A 15101-nucleotide genomic window follows, 5' to 3' on the forward strand; every position below is an offset into this window, starting at 1 on the left:
TGCAGGACAGCTGGCTCTGCTCTTTTACGAAAAACTTGCAGAACTCGACTTGTTGCACAAACAAAGCATATCCTTTTTTTTTTTTTTTCTTCTCCCTCTCTCTGGTTCTCTTTCTTTGCATTTTCCACTTTCCTATTTCTCCCGAGGAGACAAACAAATCTCTGAAGGACTATTAAGTTGCAAATATACCGGAGCCAAAAATAGAAGATGGAGCCGTATAAACATTTTGCATATTTTGGTGTAATTTGTTGAAAATAGTATAAAATATGCTCACAGTTGGCATCTAGAATGCAAATATTAGGAATACAGTCCCCTGATACATTATGGTTTTTCAGCAGTATAGTGCGGGCTCATCCAATAGCTATTGTGTGACTTTGTAGTTTGTTGGAGTGTGAATAATATTGGTGACTTGTTTGTACAGTATATTAGGGAGATGCATGTCTTAAAGTGATATTAGCTCCTCTGGAGATTCCAAGGGATGAAAGCTGAGAGTGGAACTCGGGGGAAAAACAGAGGCATATATTTTTAACATCACTTAACGCTACTTGCTTTCCTGCGCTATTTCCTTAGAGTAAAAAACCGGGGTGGGGATCAAAGCGTGCAGGGGCCTTGTGGATGCACGGCCCTCTCCTTTCATGTTCCAGAACACGGGGTTAAGTGGAGAGCCTGTAAGTGAGAAAACTTGCAGCTCGTCTGTGAGCTGGTGCACGTCTCTCCCACCCGGAGGCTGACTGGTTTTACGGCTGATGGTAAATCCGTCTTCTCTCTCCTCTGACAGGTGAGGAGACATCCTCCCGTGCATGGGGCTTCCCACCGTACATCTGGCACCCACCTCACAGGTGAACCTTCCCGCTCCTAAATGATGACTGGTAAGAAAAACAAGATGTCTTTCTCGGTTATAAATTTAACTCTTCTATGATTAGCCTGGGCAATTAGGACACCCCTGAGGTTGAGTCTATGGCGGAGGCACAGGCTGGAAGTCTGATTAGCTCAAGTCTCTTGATGCTTGTTCCTGGTAGTGAATGCCTGGCACATATAGTATTGATTTCCATTTAGATATCTTAATGTTTCCAGACAATCCCGGCAGATGTGGGCTGAACTCAGATCTGCGGGAGCGCCGGTCTGCAATCTGCAAACATTTTTCTTGCCACTTTGTTTCATTTTTCCTAAACTTAACTGATTTGGAATCCGGAGATATAAATGAAAAATACTGAACCGGCCTATCAATCACGGCATGCACAAACATCGCCACTGCCCTTTCCTAACATCCTATTACCACCGGGTAGTTGGCTAGTCAAACAGGAATAAAAATTACACTGCAAACATCATAAGTTAGGCTTGATTTGTTGAGCAAGGAGCCTGACAATTCGGTAAGAGTTATATACCTCAGCTTCGCTGAAAATCAGCCTTGTTATGGCTCTGGTACGTCTATAAAGATTGTTCATTTCATATAAAACAGCTACCTGCACCGAATGCCTTAGAAGGAAGAATGATGCTGGTTATAAATATAGAGGAAAATCTATTTGTCTGCCCCTTCATGCTGTTAGCAAGTCACATGGAGGGGCCCTTTGGTGTTTCTCGGCAGCAGGGGGAGATCTCTGCGGCCACCTTCCCCTCTGCCAGGCTGGCCTGGATTGAAGCACAGCATCCCTCCCTGTCATAGGAGATAAAGCAGTGAAGTGTGACCAGTGCCACCGCCTTGCTCTCTGCCCACCAGGGGGATGCTAGTGATATTGAGAAACTAGACGGCATTGCCTTTAAACCAAATGTGAGGGGGAGGCTGTCTGTTGGCCGGCTGGGCTGGATAACAGTTAACGTCAGAAAAGATAAATAGAAATTATTAGAATGGGTTTGGAAGGGATTTTTTATAGGACAGGGTTGTATTCGTTTAAAGATACATTGTTGGACTGTTATATCTGATTTCAAGCTGCTGGGTAATTAAAATGATTAACATCCCTTACTCACAGGGTTCAATTCATTAAAGTTTTAAGCACCCTTTGTGCTCAGAATGGAGGGATGAAACATCCACGTTGACTCACGCCGGGGATCAGTCAGTTCTGCCCTGTGTTTATCGTCACTGATCTTGCAAGCCACTGCGTCCATTGCTAAGCTGCGGGCGCACGTTGGGTAGAGAGCATCGGCCATGAACACTCACCCCGTAGAATCCCTGGTTCAGAGAGGAAGGGAAAGGAAATAGAGAAAATCTTGCTGAGAATTCTCATCCAGGTTCTTCTCACAGGCACTTGGTTCTTTCCAGCTGCCGGTGCCTGGGGAACCGTTCCTTCTGGGGGCTCAGCAGTTGTGACCCAAGCACGTGGCTAGCCCTCAGGCACACAGTGTCAGCAGAGGGGTTGAGGAGGGCTCTTGCAGCTCGCAAACACGCTGAAACGTGCAGTGGACCAATTCTCATTATTATCCCAATTTAAATGTGCTCAAAATATTGTTTCCTGTGCTGTATTTCTTAGTTTTACACTTATAAAGTAGCCAGCAAAGTCTTGGTGAGTAAATGGGACACTTGTAAGGGCCCACTCATGTGATGGCAGAAGAAAAACGCTATTGTCTTTAGGGTATACTCATTTGCCACCTTGCCCCCCAGTGTTTGGGGAGGGAATGACATAATCCTATGTACTAGCCTCCAATATAAACTTTGACAATTAGGAAGAGTGATTTGCAAGACTGCTTAAGACACAAACTTAATTTTTTTAAGGCAAAGATAGGGCTTGGGATTTATCACTTTTTGGCAGATTCTGGGGGAAGTCAACACCAACGCTGAGCCCACCTGTGTGCAAGACAGTTAACCTCTCTGAGCCTCAGTGCCCTCATCTGTAGAACAGAGGTAAATATGTCTTCTTTATAGGATCATAAGGTTTGGACAGTATTACACGTATAGATGCCTAGTATGATGCTTGTCCAGAACGGTGCTTAATGCGTGATAGCCAATATTCTTAGCATCTATTATGACGTGAATAATAATATTACTATTTTATCCATATCTGAACATTGTAGACACTGAGAATCAAAAGGCAATATGCCAAATGTGGCCAGGCATTCCCAGCCAGGGCCCTCAGGAGCGTGGCCCATATGGTGAGCTGTCATTTTCTTAGCTGGTTAAGAATTCCCCAGCCGTCTCCTTGCCCAGATCATTAGTTGACACGGAAACTTCTGGAAAGACTAGATACAGTCTATAATTCATCGTGTTAGTGTCAAAAAGCACATGTGAGAGAGAGACAGAGAGACAGAGAGACAGAGACCATAAATATTGCTGTACAAGTGGGTTTCAGGTCACCCTGTAGGGAAACTATAGGGAGAGAAGGATGTCAGCAGTCTGATGAGGGTTCCCACACGTATTGGGGTGCCAAGCCCGGTCTCCATGACTTTGCAATTATTCTGCTTTCTCTGGAGTGGGGGTACCTGAGGCCACTGCCAGCCCACCCATGACTAATCATTCCCCGCCCTTTTTCCTGCATAGTGATCCTGTGTGAAGGGGTCTCCATCATATTGAGCCTCTCCCACTTTTCTTCAGGTAGGACGGCCTTACAGCACAACTGGCCCAGGACAGTCAAGGCTAATGCTTGTTTTCCTGGTCAAACGATGGCCCTTTCAACCTGCAAGTGATCCAGTGGGTGTGACAAGTTATACAACCACCCCAGGCCAGTAAGGGGTTTAGGGCAGCAGGCATTTTAGGTGTTGCCCCAGGAAACGTGGAAGACCTACCGAAATTACAGACCCGGAGTAGTGAGATCAAGGAGTTGGTCCCAAGATTATCTGTGTCAAGCCAAGGCCATGATCAAAGGGCAGAGACAGTAATGCATCCGCTCCCAGGTGTGAAATCCATGCTCCTTATAAGGAAAAAAGTGTTAGAGAAAATGTCATTTTAAGTGTTTGTGACAAGTGTTTACTTCTGGGGAAAAGCTCATTTTCACTCTTAAGACCAACTTCCTGGTAAAGTTTAAAAAAAAGTCAAGGCTCCCATTCATTTGATGACTCGTTACTCAAGGGGTTCTGCTCTGAAATTCTTCACAATGGCTTTGGTGAGTTCAGATCAAAGTCTATAGTTATTACATCAGAACAACTTTTCATTTGCACTTGGCAGTAGTCTAAAAGAATATCAGAAATTAAGAAGAATGGAGCATAAGTAAACAATGGTTTTCTTTCACCCTTTGTTGAGAGGGACTTTTTGGTCTTGGGAAAGAATGTGGCTGTCCCATAGTGATGTCATTCTAATCAAAATCACAAAGCCTCACACGTTGTGTTTCCAAAGTCGAGTTTCCAAGTCGGGACACAATTGAGCCAAGGCTGCATGGGTGGGTTGGTCATGGGGAGATTTGACACCAGCAGCGTGAAGAATTTTTCCCATGACGTGTTCTCTCTACCTCTCTTTAGACACTTTTTTCCCCACATTGTCTTAGAGTTACTTGTGGGGAGTAGGGTCCTTCCATGTATCATGGTATCTGGTCTCTGGTTCCCTGAACATCAGAGGGTATAAACTGGTGCCTACAGGGAAACAATCAGAAAACAAACAAAATTGATAGATGGCATTTAAAAAGACTTCAGAATAAAAGAATGGATATATGTATATGTATAACTGAATCACTTTGCTGTACACCTGAAACTAATGCAACATTGTAAATCAACTATACCCCCAATATAAAATAAAAAATAAATTAAAAAGACTTCATATCAAGCTGGAAATCTGTCTTCTCTGTGAAAATAAAAAGAAAGGGAGAGGAAGATAAAGCAATATGGGGGTGCATTTCTGCAGAAAGGGTGGAGCCACCCTCTTTAAAGGGGCACTGCTCTCTATTTCCTTAAACCAGGGCTGCTGCTTTTGCTTACTTTCTCTGCCTGGCCTCTATAGGCACATAAGTTTGAAACCCTTGCTATCCACTGTAGGTGCTTAATGAATGCTTAACAGATAAATGAACGCAGGCGTCAACAAATGAACAAGAGAATAACGCAAGTCAGCTGCTGGTTGCTGGTGTTTGCTGGTGCGAGGTAAGGATGCTGGAGTTTGGGCCAGATAGCCCACTCAGAATGCAGTGTAGATGACACCAGCCCCAGCACTGGAGCACATGCTGAAAAACATCTGTTTGTGGCCTACCGGCACCCCTTGATCAATGCTATTGGTGACTAAGAGGGGAATGAAGATGACCCAGGCCAACCTTTCCCACTTCTAGGATAACAAAACCATTGGATGGGTTGTGTCACTACTGCTCCCTCACTCACACGAGTTCACTGAGCCCAGGCTTCACATGAACTGCCATTAGACATGGGTACAGAGAGGCAGAGGGATGGTGCCCACCCCCATGAGCTGGTGGGTAAGGAGAGACGCTAAGTAATGGAAATCACAGAGTCTGCAGCTGACTCTCCACATGCCCACCCACATTCACTCTTCCTCTCTACTCTGGTCTCAGCCCCAGGAGGCAGATGTGTATGCATTATATCAAGGGGTCCCAGGTCATTTGGATTCTGGTTGGGTTCTGACAGAGGGGAGCCCTGGCAGGAGACTGGAGGGGAGTCTGAGGTCAGAGTATTTAATCTGCTGGGTTCCTCCCTCTGTGGTTGCCTGAAGGTCTCTGCTCTTCTCAAGACAATGCGGGATTCTCTTTCTAGACCCCAGGGACCTCTCCTTCGCTCCTTCCTTTAGGTCCAGACACTGGTTCCTACACCATCCCTTGAGGTTCTCCTATAGGCACTTCTCACCTTGTAATGGGCCCCTTTGTAGGTAAACGCTCCCTGGAGAATCCTCACAGAGCGTACCATCTGCTTGCTGCTGGGACCCTGACTGAGAGGAGGTCACGGTGTGGGGGGGCAGGTGAAGAGGCAAAATGCCTGTGCAGCATCTGAGGAAGGAGCGGGGATAGGATGAGGGAAAGGATGGAGAAAGCAGTATGGTGCCAAGGTGCGAGGCCAGGGCAGGGAGAGTGCAGATATAGGTTGACTTCTTCCAAAAATGAAGAGGGTCAAGAGTGATGAGTACTGTGATTGGAAAGTCAGGCTGGGCTTGTTTGTAGAGGGACTGGTTTCTAAGTTAACGGGTTTCATGTTGTTCACTATGAGTGGGGTAGTCCCAGAAGGCTTTTGGTCAAGGAGATGAAATAACTGGAGCTCACATTTTGATAGGGAAGATAAAACCCAAAAAACCCTCCAAGTGTGCATTCAGCATGAGGTTTCCTTTCAAATAGCCAAAGGAATGTAAATATAGGAAAATATCTGTGTTCATATTGGAAACTAAAAAAGGCAGCCAGTCATATTACAACGTTTTGAGAAAATTTCTGTGAAATATAGAGCAAAAAGCACCAGACCAAGGGGAAGACCTGTCCACAGATGGCTGCATGCAAATGAGCAACTTACCTGGAAGGAGATTTAGTAGGATCCCACTAGGGGAGGGGATGCCATGGGACTGAGAGGCTAGAAGCCTGGTGTCCTTCCAGGTTCCTAACAGCACAGACAGCCCGGGAGAAGGAGACTGGAATTAGATTCCAGTCTGACTACTGATTATCCATGTGGTTGGGCAAGTTGCTAATCTACTTGGTATCTCAGTTTCATCATCTGTGAAATGGAGTTAATCATGATCCCATCCTGATAGGCTTGAGTGAAGATCCGTTGAGGTGATCCTTGTAGAGCATGTAAAACAGGACCTGGCCGAGGGGAAGAGCTCAGTGCATGCTGGGTGGGGTTGATAATACCTGTGCTTCTGGTAGTGTGCTAAGACTGAGAATCCCATCCTCATCTTTATTCCCAAATCCAAGAGTGAGAAGACAGTTTCCTATGAAAGGAATAAAGAGCTGAACATGATTGAGAGGACCAATAAAGAGATAAATTCAGGGGTTAAGTCCAGGAGAGTCAAATTACATATGCTAACAATTCCAGAAGGAAATGGCATAGAGATACACACACATACAAGATGAAAGAAAGAAAGAAAGAAAGAAAGAAAGAAAGAAAGAAAGAAAGAAAGAAAGAAAGAAAGAAAGAAAGAAAGAAAGAAAGAAAGAAAGAAAGAAAGAAAGGAAGGAAGGAAGGAAGGAAGGAAGGAAGGAAGGGAGGAAGGAAGGGAGGAAGAAAGAAAGAAAGAAAAAGAAAGGAAGAAAGAAAGAAAGAAAGAATCTTTGAGCTCAATAAAAACTTTACCTTTTAGATGAAAGCGTTCACTGAATACTGGTCATAATTAACTGAATAGGGTCCCATGGAGATAGCACCTCATGACATTTTTTAAACTTCAAGGTTAGACAAAATAAGTTAGAAAGCAGTAGGAAGGCAGATGGGGAATCAAATTGCTATCTGAATTTTCTTCTGTAACACCAAATGACAGGAGCTCAACAGATATGCTTACAGGGATTTGGAGAAAGACAGTGCCTTAATAAAGATACCTAAGAAGGTGAGCAAACAAATCCAGAAGATATGGCATTTGTCCCAATCCATTCAACCACCCACCCTCAGAAAAGGGGCTTCTTCTAGATTAGAAGTAATTTAAGGGAATAACCACCTGGATTGCCTTTAGTTGAGGCAATCCATCTGTAAAGGACAATCAGGGAAATTTGAGTGCAGCCTGGGCACTAGATGACATTATAATTTAATGCTATGAAAAGGTGGACACTTATTTACAGAATAAAAGCATGTTATAAAACAATGTGCACAGGATGATTTTACTTTGATAAACATACAGATCCATGTATGTGTATAGAAAAAGACCTGCGAAGGCATAGTCTAAGCTGTTAACAGTGAAAAAATGATGGTTTTTGTTTTCTTTTACTTATCTATATTTTCTAATTTTCTACACTGTACGTGTACTGCCTTTATAATAATGAAAGGTATTTTGAATTGAAAACGCAATTCTACATTCTCTCAACCTCTCATTCCTGAGGCAAGCTTGTCAATTTTGAAACATGAAAAAAGAGCTTAGAAAGTATACCACCCATGTGCCCTTCATTTAAAAAATACTCAAACTGACTGATTTGTGGATGTTGAACAATCCTTGCATCCCTGGAAATAAATTCCCCTTGATTATGGTGCATGATCATTTTAATGTGTTGTTGAATTTGGCTTGCCAATAATTTGTTGAGGATTTTTTTGCATCTACGTTTGTCAGGGATATCGGCCTGTAATTTTCTTTTTTGTGGAGTCCTTGCCTGTTTTTTTTTTTTTTAATCAAGGTAATGCTAGCCTCATAAAATGAGTTTGGAAGAGTTCCCTCATATTTTTTGGAAGAATTTGAGAAGAATTCACTAGTGAAGCCATTTGGTCCTAGACTTTTCTTTGTTGGGAGGTTTTTGATTACTAATTCAATCTCCTGTCTAGTAATCAATCTGGTCCAATTTTCTATTTCATTATGATTAAGTCTTGGTTCAGTGTATGTTTCTAGGAATTTGTCCGTGTGAGTCCTTCAGCTTTACTTTTCTTTCCAATTGCCTTGGCTATTTGACTTTTCATAAGAATTTAAGAATCATCTTATAAAATTACACACACTCAGAATCACACTTGGATTTTGATTGGTATTGTAGCAAATTTATAGAACAATTTGGGAAGATTTGTGATTTTACAAATCAAGTCTTCCATTTATTTAGAACTTCTTTAGCTTCTCTCAATAACATTGTGTGGTTTTCAGTGGAGAAATCTTGTACATTTTCTGTTAGATGTATTTCTAGATATTTGTTGCCCTTTGATACTAATGTAAATGTTAATGATTTTTAAATTTTTATTTTCTCTGTTTGTTGCTGGTATACAGAAATAAAATTGGTTTTTTTCTATTTCCTGATCTCCAGCACCTTTGCTAAGTTCTCTATTAATTCTAATTGTCTATAGATTCTTTTGGATATTCTTTTTACACAATCACGTCATCAGAAAATAATGGTATTTTTTTCCTTTATAATCTAGCTGTCTTCTATTTATTTTTCTTGCTTTATTGCACTAGCTAGAACTTACAGGAAAATGTTGGGTAGAAGTGGTGAAATTGGACATCCTTGTTTTATTTATGATCTCAAGGAGAAAAATACTCAGTTTTAATCATCAAATATATATTTACTATAGGCATGTTTCTATGTATGTATGTATATATTTGTGGTTTTGATTTAAATTTCCCTCATGACTAGTGATGTTGAACACATTTTCATGTACCTGTTGGCCATTTGTATGTCTTCTTTTGAAAAAGGTATATTCAAGTCCTCTGCCCATTTCTTAATTGCATTGTTTGGGATTTTTTTGTCATGGAGTTGTATGAGTTCCTTATATATTTTTTATATTAAGCACTTATCAGATAGGTGGTTTGCAAATATTTTCTCCCATTCTGTATGTTGCCTTTTCTTTTTGTTGATTTTTTTTTTTCTGTGGTGGTGAAGAAGCTTTTCAGTTTGATGTAGTCCCACTTGTTTATTTGTGTTTTTGTTGCTTGTGCTTTTGGTGTCATATCAAAGAAAATTGTTGCCAAAACCAATTTCAAGGAGATTTTCCTTGATGTTTTATTCTATTAGCTTTCCAGTTTTAGGTCTTATATTTAACTCTTTAATCCATTTCAAGTTAATTTTTGTGAGTGTTATAACATAGGGATCCAATTTCATTCTTTTGCACATGCATATGCAGTTATCCCAGTACCATTTATTGAAGAGACTATCTTTCCCTATCATATCATGTTGGCTCCCTTGTCAAATATTAGTTGACTGTATAAACACGAGTTTATTTCTGGCCTCTTGATTCTGTTGCATTGGTCTTTTTTTTTTTTTTTTTTTTTTTTTTGCCAGTACCATACTGTTTTGGTTACTATAACTGTGTAATACAGTTATAAAGTTTGAAAGTTGGAATTGTGATGCCTCTAGCTTTGTTCTTTATTAGGATTGCTTTGGCTATTTGGGGTCTTCTGTGGTTCCATAAAAATATTAGAATTTTAAAAATACTGTTTGAATTTCAATAGGAATTGCATTGAATCTATAGATGGCTTGGTTAGTATAGATATTTTAACAATATTGACTCTTACAATTGATGAACACAGGGTATCTTTCCATTTATTTGTTTCTTCCATTCCTTTCATCAATGTCTTGTAATTTTTGATGTACAGATCTTTCACCTCCTTGGTTAAATATGTTCCTAAATATTTAAAAATTTTGATGCTATTGTAAGTGGTATTTTTCTTTATTTCTTTTTCAGATAGTGTATAGAAATGCAACTCATTTTTATGCTGATTTTATATCCTACAACTTTACTGAATTTGTTGACTAGTTCTAACAGTTTTTTTGGTAGAGTCTAGAATTTTCTATATATAAGATCATATCAGGCTTCTCTGGTGGTGCAGTGGTTAAGAATCTGCCTGCCAATGCAGGAGACATGGGTTCAAGCCCTGGTCCAGGAAGATCCCACATGCCGCAGAGCAACTAAGCCCGTGTGCCACAACTACTGAGCCTGCACTCTAGAGCCTGCAGGCCACAACTACTGAATCCCACATGCTTGGAGCCCGTGCTTCACAACAAGAGAAGCCACCACAATGAGAAGCCCGTGCTCTGCAACAAGAGTAGCCCCTGTTTGCTGCAACTAGAGGAAGCCCGCACGCAGCAACAAAGACCCAATGCAGCCAAAAATAAACAAATAAAAAATAAACTAAAATTAAAAAAAGATCATATCATCTGCAAATAGAAACAATTTTACTTTTCCTTTCTGATTTGAATGTCTTTATTTTTTTCTTACTTAATTGCTCTGGCTAGTACTATGTTGAATGGGTGTGGTGAGAGTGAATACATTTGTCTTGTTCCTGATCTTAGAGGAGAAGCTTTCAACCTATCACCATTTGTAGGCATGTTTTTCAATCAGTATTCTTCATCAGGTTAAAAAACATCTATTCCTAGTTTGCTAAGAGTAGTTTTTAAAAAATACATTGAATGAATACTGCATTTCTACCTTTCTTATTTCCCTTCTTTTAATTCAAAGGTAATGACTTGTAAAGTAAACAAAGAAGCAAACAGTTTGTATAACTAAATAGTTAGGGAAAATAAGATGCAAAAAATTTATAGTAGCTTGAATCGTGCTTGTTCTGTTCACTTCTGAATATTAGATATAATACATGGTAGTTGCTCAATAAATATTTGTTGAGTGGATGAATGGGATTGAACTCCTTCATGGATCAAAATAAATTGAAATTAAAGTTTTTTCCACTTAGGAGAAACACAGAGGTAAATTTTTAGAGAACATATAAGAATAAAGGTATTAGCAGGGATATGTTAATAATATATAAACCAAAAGAGAGCTGCATTGACAGTATTAGAACCAGAAAAAGTAAAATGTAAGATTAAATAATTGAATAGAATATAGTCATCTTACCTTGATAAAAGGTTCACTTTATTGTGAAGCTACAGTAGTCATGAACTTTTGTGCCCCAAACAACAGCATCTAAATATATAAAGCAATTTTAAAGTTGTTATTATAGTCAATAAAACCAAAATTATACTGAAAGATTTATACAAACCATCCAGTCTTTGACAAGTCAAGCGTATTAATTAAGGATATAGAAAAAAATTATTATATAATTCATCTTTGCTATTATACAATTAATCTTGATTTACTTGATAAATGTGTAGAACTTGTGAAAAATACACAAATGGTTTTAGTGTCTTTAAAATGATCATAGAACATTTAAGAATGTTTCATCCCAGGGAATTCCCTGGTATCCAGTGGTTAGGGCTCTGCACTTCCACTGCAGGGGGCATGGGTTCAATCCCTGGTCAGGAACTAAGATCCTGCATGCCACATGGCGTGGTAAAAAAAAAAGTTTCATCCTAGCAACCTAATACAGGGCTATGGCAGTGGATTCCATTAGCAGGAGTGGTTGCGATGAGCAAAAGATGAAGGGTGAAGAGGAGGTACATAGCTGGTTACACTTCGTGCTTTCTAAGATCCTGTGGTGATGAACAGATAGAAGTACAAACCAACAAATGACAAACAAACAAACCAAAAACTCCTATAGAAAGAAGAATAAAAGGGAGCAGGCAGCAGGGAGAAGGTCTTCAACCAGGAGGAAAACACATTCTGAATGATCATGAGTGGATAGGAGTAGGCTTGTGGATGACATAATTGGAGAACAGTGAAGACCAGAAGATGAAACAAGAGGGCTGCAGAGGAGGTGGGGGCTAGGTGGCCTTAGGGATCCCTGGTTCAGTATAGACTGTCAGTAAGAAGACAGCAGATGGAAGTTGGTCTAGAAACAGGGGTGTAATTGGAAGTCAGTGCACAGCATAGGGAACTGGTTCATAACATGAGCCCTCCCCCACTTCTACATGCTGAGCTGAGTTCAGGTTGCTGGAATTCATTTCTAGGGGAGGGTTGAAGGATGGCTTTATACCAATCAACAACAAACAAATAAAAGGAATGTATGATCCGGGAAATGCTAAGTCTTCTTTGAATAATAATGTCTGGGACCAACTAAACTATTCTCATTTTGGTAAGTATTATGGTCTTCTCCCCAACACCCTCCTCACCTAATCCAATGCCAGGCACACAAATTGCCCTGCCATTTCCTGCTTCTCAACTCCCAGTCAGAAATCACTCTGCAGTGAGGCAAGGAGGAACTTGTCTTGCTAATTCAACGCCAGAGGAAACTTACCCAACTATCTTATCCTTATACGTGAATAGACAACCAAGGATCCCTGTGTGTGTGTGTGTAGCTGATAAAAGAGGAAGACCAAAATAAAAAGCAGGACAAAATAAAATACTCTAAAAACACATTCAGCAACATTCAAGATGTTACATTCAAAGAACAAGAACAGTAGCTTAGGGAAAAGGATCACTCAGAAAACAAGAAGTATCTTAGAGATTAAAAACATGATTGTAAAATAAAAGAAGCAATAAAAATTCTGGAAAGAGAAGGAAGTATAAAATAAGAGATAGAAGAAATAAAGGATCAATCCTCAAGAGGTCTAATCCTTATTACTGGAAGTACTAATAGCGAAGAATAGAAGATGCTGAGACAAAAAAAAAAAAAAAAAAAAGGACAGGAAACAAGAGAAGAAACTTCCCCCCAAAGGATAGTGGTCTTTATATTGAAAAGGTTCTCTGAGTACTCAGAACAGTAATGAAAAAGACATTGTAACTAGATTTATCACTGAGAAATTTCAAGGCACTGGGAATATTGTACATAGAACAGGACTTGGAACACTGTAAACTCTCAGCAAGGGTTTGTTAATATCATTATCATAAAATTTTAAAGAAAGAGGAAAACGTCACCTCATAGGATAAGCGACACTGGATTATAGAAGATAATGCCTTCAATGTTTGCAGGAGAAAATACTATTTGACCTGAAATTCCATACTCAGCTGAACTATCACTTGAAAGTGGAGGTTGGTTGAAGGGCTTAAGAAAGTTTATCAGCTAAGCAACCTTTTAGAAAATTAGCTTTACTGAAGTAAATTTACATATAATCCAAGTTTCCATATTTTATCTTGTAATTGATAAGTTTGATATATGCACGATCATGATTCAGAACTTTTCTGTCACTCCAAAAAAATCTCTCCTGTCCCTTTGCAGCCACCCCCCTTTCCTCCACTCCTTTTCCTTTGCTAGAATTTCATGGATAGAGAATCATGCAATATGTAGTCTTTTGTGGCTTCTTTCCTTTAGCATAATGTTTTTGAGACTCATCGATATTGTTTATCTAATACTGTGAGCAGTGCCTTCCTTTTTATTGCTGTATAGTATTCCACTGTATGTAGCATCCTGTGCGTCTCTGCTCACCAGATGGGGCCATTCAGGTTGTTTCCAGCTTTTGAATTTTAAGAATAGAGCTTCTCTGAACATTTGTGTATTAGGTTTTGTGTGAATTAATGGTTTTATTTCTCTTGAGTAAATACCTAGGAGCAGAATAGCTGCATCATATAGTGAGAGTATGTTTAACTTTCAGAGAAACTGCCAGCCTATTTTCCAAAGTGACTGTACCATTTTGTATCTCCATCAGCAATGCACAAGAATTCCATTTGCTTTACATTCTTGGCAGCACTTGGTACTTTTTAAAGTTATTCTAATAGGTGTATAATGGTGTCTCACTGTAGTTTTAGTTACCATTTCCCTAAAGACGAATAATACTGAGCATCTTTTCACATGCTTATTTGCCACCTGTACATCTTCTTTTGTGAAATAGCTATCAAGTCTTTTGCTCATTTTTATTTTTTAATCACATTGTATAGTTTCTTTATATATTTTGGATACAAGTCCTTTCTCAGATACTGTTTTGCAAATGTTTTCTCCCATCTGTGCCTTGCTTTTTCATTTTCATAATTGTGCCCTTTGAAGCACAAAAGTTATTTTTGATTTTTTTTTTAAATTGAAATATAGTTGATTTACAGTATTGTGTTAGTTTCAGGTATGCAACAAAGTGATTCAGAAATATATATATATATTTTTGGATTATTTCAGATTATTTTCCAACATAGGTTATTACAAGTTATTGAATATACTTCCCTATGCTATACACTAAATCCTTGTTGCTTTTCTATTTTATATATAGTAGTTTGTATCTGTTAATCCCACACTCGTAATTTCCCTCCCCTCCCCATTTTTCCCCTTTGGTAGCCATAAGTTTGTTTTCTATGTCTGTGGATCTGTTTCTGTTTTGTATATAGATTCATTTGTTTTTTTTTTTTTTAGATTCCACATATAAGTGATATCAGAGACATAACCCTTCCAGACTTCAGACAATACTACAAAACTACAATAATCAAAACAGTGTGGTATTGGCACCAAACCAGACATACAGATCAATGAAACTTTGTAAGAATGTCTTGTATATGATGTGAACTAAATTGCTCTATTATTTAAACAATTGATGCAAATTAATAAGACTCCATTTGACTTTATTACTAGGCATATTCTTCTCTGAATGGCCCAAGAGTCATGACATTGATGTTCTGAGAAGGAAATGGAATTTTAGCATATTCCATGACCAGCACAGAATAGTTATATAGCAATAACACTGATTAGTATTTTTCAGGTTTTAAGGTCAGCCTAAGGACAAAGTATGGAAGGCTTGACTGACTGCGAGATGAAAGTCTAAACATCACCTTCCTTGACAATGTAAAGTTACAAAGTAGCTAACTGAAGGCAGGTTGTGGAGGTATGTGTGTGGGTGGAG

The 15101-nt window shown here is 39.4% G+C and overlaps 1 long non-coding RNA gene across 2 annotated transcripts in view; it reads left to right on the forward strand.

Moving 5' to 3' along the window:
* Positions 1–15101, forward strand: part of LOC132594067 (uncharacterized) — a 189522-nt gene that overhangs the window by 85471 nt on the left and 88950 nt on the right. For both annotated transcript variants that reach the window (XR_009560180.1, XR_009560181.1), the window contains exon 2: positions 779–869. This is a non-coding gene — a long non-coding RNA (uncharacterized lncRNA). The remainder of the gene's footprint in view (positions 1–778; positions 870–15101) is intronic.

This window comes from Globicephala melas, chromosome 19 (assembly GCF_963455315.2).
Source record: "Globicephala melas chromosome 19, mGloMel1.2, whole genome shotgun sequence".
In the NCBI taxonomy this organism is placed as follows: Eukaryota; Metazoa; Chordata; class Mammalia; order Artiodactyla; family Delphinidae; genus Globicephala; species Globicephala melas.